We start from the raw sequence: 9111 nt of genomic DNA on the forward strand, positions 1-9111 counted from the left end.
TTTTTTCAGTTCTAACTCAGTCTGCCTGTTGTTTGTATATAGAAATGCTATAGATTTCTGGATATTAATTTTGTTTCCTGCAACTTTATTCATGTATTACTTCCAGAAATTTTTTCATGGAAATCATTGGGTCTTCTATGTTTACAATCATGTCATCTGCAGATAGAGTTTCACCTCTTCTTTTCCTATTTGAATGCCTTTTATATTTTCCTCTTTTCTGATTGCGTTGGCCAGGGCTTCCAGTACTATATTGAATAGGAGTGGAGAAAGTGGGCATCCTTGTCTTGTACCCGTTTTTAGTGGAAAAGCTTTCAGCTTTTCTCCATTGAGGATGATGTTTGCTATGGGTTTTTCATATATAGCTTTTATTTTGTTGAGAAATGACCCTTCTGTGCCGATTTTGCCAAGAGTCTTGATCATGAAGGGATGTCGTATTTTATCAAATGCTTTTTTCTCCACTAATTGATATGACCATATGGTTTTTATCTTTCTTCCTGTTAATATGGTGTATTACATTTATAGTTTTGCGTATGTTGAACCAATCTTGCATTCCTGGAAGAAAGCCTACCTAATCATGATGTATAATCTTTTTTTATAAGTTGTTGGATACGATTTGCTATTTCTAAGGCTTCAGTTTCATTAAGGAGACACAATTCCTGCTTTTGTTCTCTCTACTCCCTGACCATTTCCTCCCTCCTTCCCTAGTAGCCATTCCTTTATCCCACTATATTAAACACATGAAGACTGTAGTTTCATGAAAATGGCACTTGATTTTGAAATGAGAGTTCTGATTTGAAGATCTAGTTTTGACATTAGCTGTGTGACCTCTGGCGAATTTTGTTTTCATCTGGGGAAAAAAAAATTTGTTATTTTATTTTATTTTATTATTTTTTGGAGAGGTTTTTACTATAGGGTTTGTGCACTCGCCAGAAAGACAGAGAGAGACAGAGACACAAGCAAAGAAACCCCCCCCCCCCAGAAGGGATGGCCATACTGCAATCACCTTCTCCTCCATTCTCTTCTTGGTATCTTGGACACACATGCACATGCACTCAGCGTGAGTTTGAGCTACCGGGGCCAGGACTCAAACGGCAGTCAACTACATGGGAGTCCAGCGACATAGCCATTATGCCAACTGCTTTTCCCCCCCAAAAAATAATGTTTGCACAGGAAGGTGGTGAGAGCAAAATAATTGGAACAATAGGACTTCCACAGTTCCTTTTTGCTACCATATTCTATAACTATAAATTATGAACTTCCTAAATCAATGACTAAACATTAAGTGTTAAATCTGTGAAAGCTTATGAAGGTAGAAAATTATAAACAAGTGGCAATATCTACATATTTAGAGGTATCAGAGTAGGTTCAGATGCTCTTTAGTACCCTCGTATATTGGAGTTTTATTTCTATAGATACATAGACACAATTAAGTGGCAAACTGAGTAATATCTGATAATTTAGTCTCCCTGACACTTTTACATGGTATTATTGCTAACATCTAAGCAGACCACTTGAATTTCTATGTTTATACAAAGTTGATTCCTACAAATAAGCAAATGACTGATTTTGATAGAGTGAAAGAGTAAGCCAAACTATATCATATCCAGATAATTTTTCACTTGATTGACACCTATATCTGGTTCTTGGCATTTTGCTCCAAATTTAAATGAATCTCTCTTTTAACTAGCCTGTATTTTTAGAGTGATGGGCATCATGTTGCGAAATAGTCCTTTGTGCAGTGTCTTTTCAGTTAGCTTGGAAAAAATTTCACATTCCTTCACCTTTAGGAATGATAGAAAGAAGGATTTGTGAGGTTTCTTTTGTCTGATAGTAGTTGTATTATAAGAGGTTCCCAGTCTCATGCTTGAGTGACTTAAGTGGGAGATTTATTATGGGGAATATTTCCTCTACTTAAAACACTCTATTCTTATAGCAAAAGAGTAAGATATGGTTCTATTTGTAAACAACTGAAGCCTAATATCTGCAATACATCATGTAAAGGTATAATCACTGTCAAAGTGCCAAGATAGCATCCTAAAAAGTGACTGCTGTAATTGACAGAGATGGTGGTCAGGCTCCAGAACCATTTGCTGATTGCATATTCATGATTTCCACTTTGTAATATGCTACAGTTCCTCTGCGAGTTATTCTAAATGGATGTTTAAACATCACTAGACTGACACCATGTATTTTGAAATTTGCAAGTCTAATCTTTAACACCTCTCTTTCTGCTTTGTCTTGGAATGTCTAACTCGTGAAATGGGAACTTAGCGATGGTCCTAAATAAGAGGTTTGGACGTTTATGCCATTGTCACAGTGCAGTCAGATGAATTCAGCCCTTTTTGTATTTGGACCTTAAATTCTGTCTTTTTACTACTTAAAGTAAACATCGGCAATTAGTTAAAACTAACATATAAATGCTGTGGTCCTCTTTTCAGCCCCTTTATATGCCAATGTTTTAGTCTCTTACTGAGATTTGCTTACATAGATGTGGGTAGTAATCATCTTAAATATTATTCCCCCAGTGAAGTCATCTCTAGTGTTTTCAACCTATGTACCAACCTCACAAAGTGGTTTTAGAATGCAGTAAGAAAAATCTATAAATTATCCTCAAATAATGTACAAAGTTGATTTCCAAACATTTAAATTTATTAGATTTTACATGGGAATTACATGCAAACAGCTGAGAGAATGAAATTCCTGATACTGAGTTTAAAGTTTAATTTATTTCCTCATGATGGTGAGGAAAATTTACTGGATTTATTAAGAAATTCATAAATAAGGCCGGCAAATGGTGTAGTGGTTAATGTTTGGACTCCCACATGGCCAACAACAGTTCAAGTCCCGGACCTAGCAGCTTGCTTTCTCACTTTTCTGTCTCTCACTGGTATATTTTAAAATAATAACAAATAAAGTTAAATAAATAAAATATTTCTAAAGAGAGAGCTATCTGTAAATAATACTACAAACAATTTCATAAGGCAGAGGTAGAGACTAAAAGGAAAAGTAGAAAGCCAACAGAACATTTTTTTGACATTCAAAAAAAAAAAAAGAGGAGAATTAAGTCTTTTTTTTTTTAAATAAATAGGGCAGATTTAAACGTTTGCTTATGTTATCATTATAATGTAATATAATGCAGTATTGACTGGTAAATAGATCTTAAAAGGAATAAAAGTTAGAATACATACTTATGTTAGTTCTAAAATTCTATATAATGTATCTCAAGTGTTTTAATTCTCTAAAAATATTCATATAAACAGAATTGTTTTTTAAATAAGCATTTTTAAAAATATGGCATAAATATATAAAAGTATGTAAGTATAAAAGTGTATATACACAAGAGTACAAATAAAACACACAGCTCAGAGACTCTTCAAAAAATAAACACAATCATAACACTTTGGATTTTAAAATTATTGTCTAAAAAAGTTATCTAACTTCCAAGAAAGTACAGATATAGGAATACTCTAAATATGCTATTTTTCGAAATGCCTTTCCCTTCACTTGAGAGTCAAGGAATAATGAAGTAGACTTGATCTCCAGGGTGACTTTAGAGTGAAAAGAATGATGCCTCTCTAGGTCATTTGTCTATAAGAGACCTGGATTTAAACCAAGCCAATGGGCTCTCTGTCAGGCAGTTTGGCAAAACCATGTTGGTAGAAGCAATTATGGTGAGTCATGTTAATCTTAATGAAACTCGAGGGATAATCCTAGAGCCCAAATTATAGTTTAATTTCTACAATTACAATTAATCTCCCCAATTAGGTGGACATAGCACATCTTTATGCTCATATTTTTTCCTCCATAGCCTTATGCAGATTCTGCTTTCTAGTCTTTATATGCCATATACACCTGAAGATTGCTATCATTACCTCAGCAGCACCGAATTCCATCTTGTATTAGAAAAACTATGTCCAAAAGTTACTTGAATTAGAAGAAAACACTTGGAAAAAAATCATAAGAGCAAGCTAATACTATTAGGAGACAAATTCTCTTTCATTTTCTTTCTAAAACCTATTATTATTTTTTCTTCATTTAGTCATACAAGAAGTTTAACTACATACTCTTTACATATCTAACTTTGTGTCAGGTGCTGAAAATTAAAAAAGAAAGAAAGAAAGAAGAAAGAAAGAAGAAAGAAAGGAAGGAAAAGAATGGCAAATTACCTAACCTTAAAGAGTTAACTGTGTCTGTAAAGGTATTGTGGGGGAAGTTAATTATAGAAGTCTTCATTAATCCATTTATTCGACAAATAATTACAAAGTTTCTATTATATGCCAGGTAACTTATGGGCATTATTAATAAAGCATTTAACAAAATAAAACAATTTTCACCCTCCTAGTGTCAGCATCTGCCCCAAGGCTTGGGTCTAGCTGAATCATGATCAGAGGGCTGCTGGTGAGGAAGAGAAAGAGGACGAGAAAGAGAAAGTCCTCCATCTTGTCAGGACTGGGGAAATGGAAAGAATGAGACAAAGACAGAGTAGAAATGGACACAGACAGCAACTTGTGCTGCTACTTGAGTCCCTGCTGCTTGAGTAGCTGCTGCTTGAGCTACCCAGACAAACTGGGCCTCTTTATTTATAGTACAAGGAGACATTACACATGTATGTTTCATGACACTTCATAAATTCGTTGCCAGGTTACAGACAATAAGAAGCAGTTAACAAATCTGTAAGAGCTTAGTCATACTTGGCCAGGTATATCCCTTGGTGATAATCCCATCAAGAGAAAGTCTCATCTTTTTTTCTAATGCAGAGAAACCTAGCTGTAGGTGTGGGGAAGAAGCTAAAGAACTTCTCCATAAGGAGTGCACCACCACACCCAGAGAAGGCTGAACAATCTTTCAGATGCAGAGCAGGGATTGGACTTTGCTAATTGGGGTCAAGATGTTTCTTGAAGTCCATCAGATGTGTCTGTTGGTACTCCCCTAGCAATTTCCACCCTTGCTCTGTCTGCAGTGAAGGTCAAGGAAAAGACAAGTTACAAGGTTCTGCCAAACCCCAAAAGAACAGGTGGTGTTTGCTCAGAGCATGTCCCCACACCTCAAGTTCTCTCTCTAAATGTGTCTCTACATCTTAGAACTTATATTCTTTTTTGTTGTTGTTGCCATTAATAGTGTGAGTGCACTCACTGAGAAAGAAAGAGAAACACAGAGAGACAGAGTGCTACAGTCCTTTCTCCTTCAGTCACCTCTTGGGATTTTAAACACATGCCCATACACACCCAGTGTGATTTTTGAATCCATTGGGTCTGAGGCTCAGACTGCAGTTGGCTATGTGAGCGTCTAATGCCTTAACCACTACACCACCTGTGGTCCCCAGAGTTTATATTCTAACAAAAGAGGCTACTGATGAAAAACAAAGCATACAAATAAGCATGTAGTGTGGTAGGTCATTTACATTTTGGTTACAGTTAATTATCTCAACCATATCCAAACTCCTTTGCATAACATTTGCATCTGGGCTAGTTTTGGAGCTCTGTTTTGCCTTTCTTCGCCTTCAATAAACTATCCATTTTGCTATACCCCCCAAAAAATTATGTTGGAAAATAAACGTGATGTAAATAACAGTGTTTCAGTTCTAAATTTAGGCTTCCAGAAACCTCACACAATTCTACTTTCTTTCTTAAGGCCTCCTCTTCTATAAGTGAAGGGCCATCCTAGACCAGACTGTTCTGATTCAGCCTGACAGTTCATTCCAGATTATGTGAGCCTAGCAAAGATCTCTAAATTCAGTACTGAACTGCAGTACCATTTATATTATCCCTAGACACATGCGTAACGTAGATGCTCATTAGTATATGCCATTAAGGCTTTGTGGTACATATAGCACATCATAAAGTAGTGGTGATTGCTAAGTAGAAAAAGTAAAGCAATAGAATAGCTAAAGCAATCCTAAAGGAGAAATTCAAAGTTGGGAAGATTTTGCTATAAGCTTGGAATAAACTATAAAAATTCTAGATAAAGTAATAGTAGGAAATCTTCAGGTTCTTAGGCTAGGTGAAGAGTTCTTAGACTTGGTACCAAAACATCATCCATATACATAAGAATAAAAAGTGTTAGCCTGAATCACATCAAATTTTAAAACACTGTTCTGTCTAAGACCCTATTAAAAGGATTTTTAAAAAGGTAAAAGACTGGGAGAAAATATTTGCAAATGACATATCAAAAAAGAGAACCGGTATCTGGAATATATAAAGGCCACTCAAATCTCAACAACAAAACACACAAAGAGTCTAAATAGAAAATGGGCAAAAAGAGAGTCATGTATGGACATTTATTGAAAAAGATATAGAGCTGGCAATTAAGCACATAAAGACATGTTCAGCATTACCATTAAGTAAATATAAATTAAAACCACAATTTGAATGCCCATGGTCACAGAGGAATTTTCTGAGAAGTAATGAATATGTTCTATATCTTGATCATGGTGGTTGTTACATAGGTCTATACATTGATCAACTTTTATCTAATATACACTTAAAATGGTTGTATTTTATATTGCATAAAGGGAAGCTCAAGAAAGATGATTTTAAAATATCTCATTCACTCCTTTTCTAAAATAAGCTCAGATAGATGAACAATATAAGTATAGTCGAGGGTTGGCCCTGTAGCTCAGCAGTTAAGGGTGCTAGATACCACATGGACAACTGCAGTTTGAATCCTGGCCATGGTGTCTTTGGACACATCCCAGGTGCATGTGTGTGTAGACCCAAGAAGTCCAACATGAGGGAGGGAGAAGTGAGAAAGGATTGCGGCATGACCATGTCAAATAGGAGGGTGCTTTGTCTCTCTCTGTTTCTTTCTCTTTCTCTTTCTTATTCCTGTGACCGCTGGTAATTAAAAAAAAATATGTACAGTGAAAATGTACAGAATTAGAAAAATAAACACTAAATTTGAAAGACATTTTTTATGTATAACAAATCTGAACTATAGCATAGGAGATAAAAGATAAATGGTGATGTAAAAATTAGGAACAGATATTAGCATGTAAACAACACGAAGCTCTAAAGAACTGCTGCAACTCAATATGGAAAACCTAAAACCCATTGAAAAATAAGACCTGAGTGGTCCAAGAATAGAAAACAACACAACTCTTCTACTCTCTCAGGTTCTGTATATTCGTATTTCCCTTTAAAACTGTTCTCCGCTCCCATCTCCATCTCCCATAATCATTCTATTTATTTATTTATTTATTTATTGGAGAGGTTTTTGCTATAGGGAATGTACACTCGACAGAAAGATAGAGAGACAGAAAGTGAGAAATCATTGCCCCCCACCCCTGGGAGGATGGCCATGCTGCAATTCCGTCTTCTCTATTCTCTTCTAGGGATCCTAGGCATGCATGCACACGTGCCTGGCGTGAATTTAATCCACCAGGTCTGGGACTCGAACTGTGGTTGACTACATGGGAGTCCAGTAATATAACCATTACACCAACTGCTGGTCCCCATTCTCTTTATTTTTATAATTTTTACAATGTGTGTTGTTCTGAGCACTTTTATATTAAACATATAACATTATGCCCCCCCCAGTGTTGTTCTGAGCACTTTTATATTAAACATACATTATGCACCCCCAAAAAAAGAAAAATTGCATTAATGTGAGATAAATTATGGGGTAATGTACTTATTTTCATGTAAAATAAGAGAAATTTCTCAGTTAAGGTGACATTTTCCCAGAGGCATGAAATAAGTGATAGTTCAGAGGAATATTATGCTGAATTATATTCTATGCAGCAAGAACAGAAAATACAGTCGTCTAACATGAGATCCAACTTGGTGGAGCAAGCATTAACCACAAGGCCTGTGTAGCTGGAATGAGGGCACCTAAACGAGTGCTGAAAAACAAGTCTATATACTGACAGGTATAAGCAATACAGACGGGGGAGGAGTGTACAGAGCCCTCCTTGGTAAGGCTCATTTAAGGTTTTACTTCATTTAAAAAATAGTAATTGGAAGGGTTCGACAGAATAACAGGACACAGTTAATACTTTAGTGGGATTATTTTACCTATTGTGTGAAGAATGATGCCAGAACAAACTATGGGAAATTATTCTTTTTAAAAACAAAATCTTTAAACTCAGCTTTTATTTTCATCAAATAGATATTTGTTCAAATTCTAAGAACTAGCTGACACTCAAGATGTTCATCTAGGAGTACAATTAAGGTCATACCCATGTGTGAACAAAAATGCTCACTCAATTTTTCTAGTACCTTGATATTTTAGAGATAAGAATTTATTTTCACAGATGTTCCAAAACAAATGAAATAAGTGATTTCAAAAACAGTATTTAAATAAATCCAAATAACCGCAACATGGTGTAAATGTGTACAATTCCCCCCAATGACTTTGAAAAAATTGTGTGTGGTATTATGCATTTAGAGAAATTTGTTTGACATTTAAAAAAAATTTATTTATATAAGAAATAAAAATAGAACAGACCAAAGAACAGCCACATGATGCCATCAGAAAACATATGTCACAAAACACAGCATTAACAAAGCGGTATCGAGTCAAGACAAATCAGTTTATTTTGCTAATGACTGTCATGCACGGTAAAAATAGACAATGAGCTTCCTTCTGGCAGAATTAAAAAGCACGTACCAAATAGGGAGTACAGAGATTACAGAATTAAAAAGCACGTACCAAATAGGGAGTTCAGAAATTATTAGTAAATAGAAAATGGGGGAGAGGGGAACCAGGAAGAGCAACAATGAGGAGGTGGAAGAGCGAGTTCAATGGCAGTTGCTCATACCAAGATCCTAGCGTTCAGCCCATTAGGGACATGGAGACTGCCACTGAATGGAAGGAAACACTGCAAAAATAACCGCTTAACACACATGTGCCAGCAGGGTCCAAGTCAGGTCACAGCAATCTCAAACACCTTTCTGGGAAAAACAGTCAACCTATTGACAACTGTTCCAGAATACTGTTATTCAGGAAGTTAATAGGGAATCATTCAGTTTACATTTTCAAGTCTTGCCTTGACAGCCCTAATTTTACTTCTTTTTCTCAGATGAAAAATTAGATTCCTTCTTTGAAAAAATATCAAAACAAGTATGTTTGGTATTATTTTCAAAAACAAAAGAAAATAAGTTCTCTTATAGT

Source organism: Tupaia chinensis, unplaced genomic scaffold (assembly GCF_000334495.1).
Source record: "Tupaia chinensis unplaced genomic scaffold, TupChi_1.0 Scaffold000093_1, whole genome shotgun sequence".
NCBI classification, from domain to species: Eukaryota; Metazoa; Chordata; class Mammalia; order Scandentia; family Tupaiidae; genus Tupaia; species Tupaia belangeri.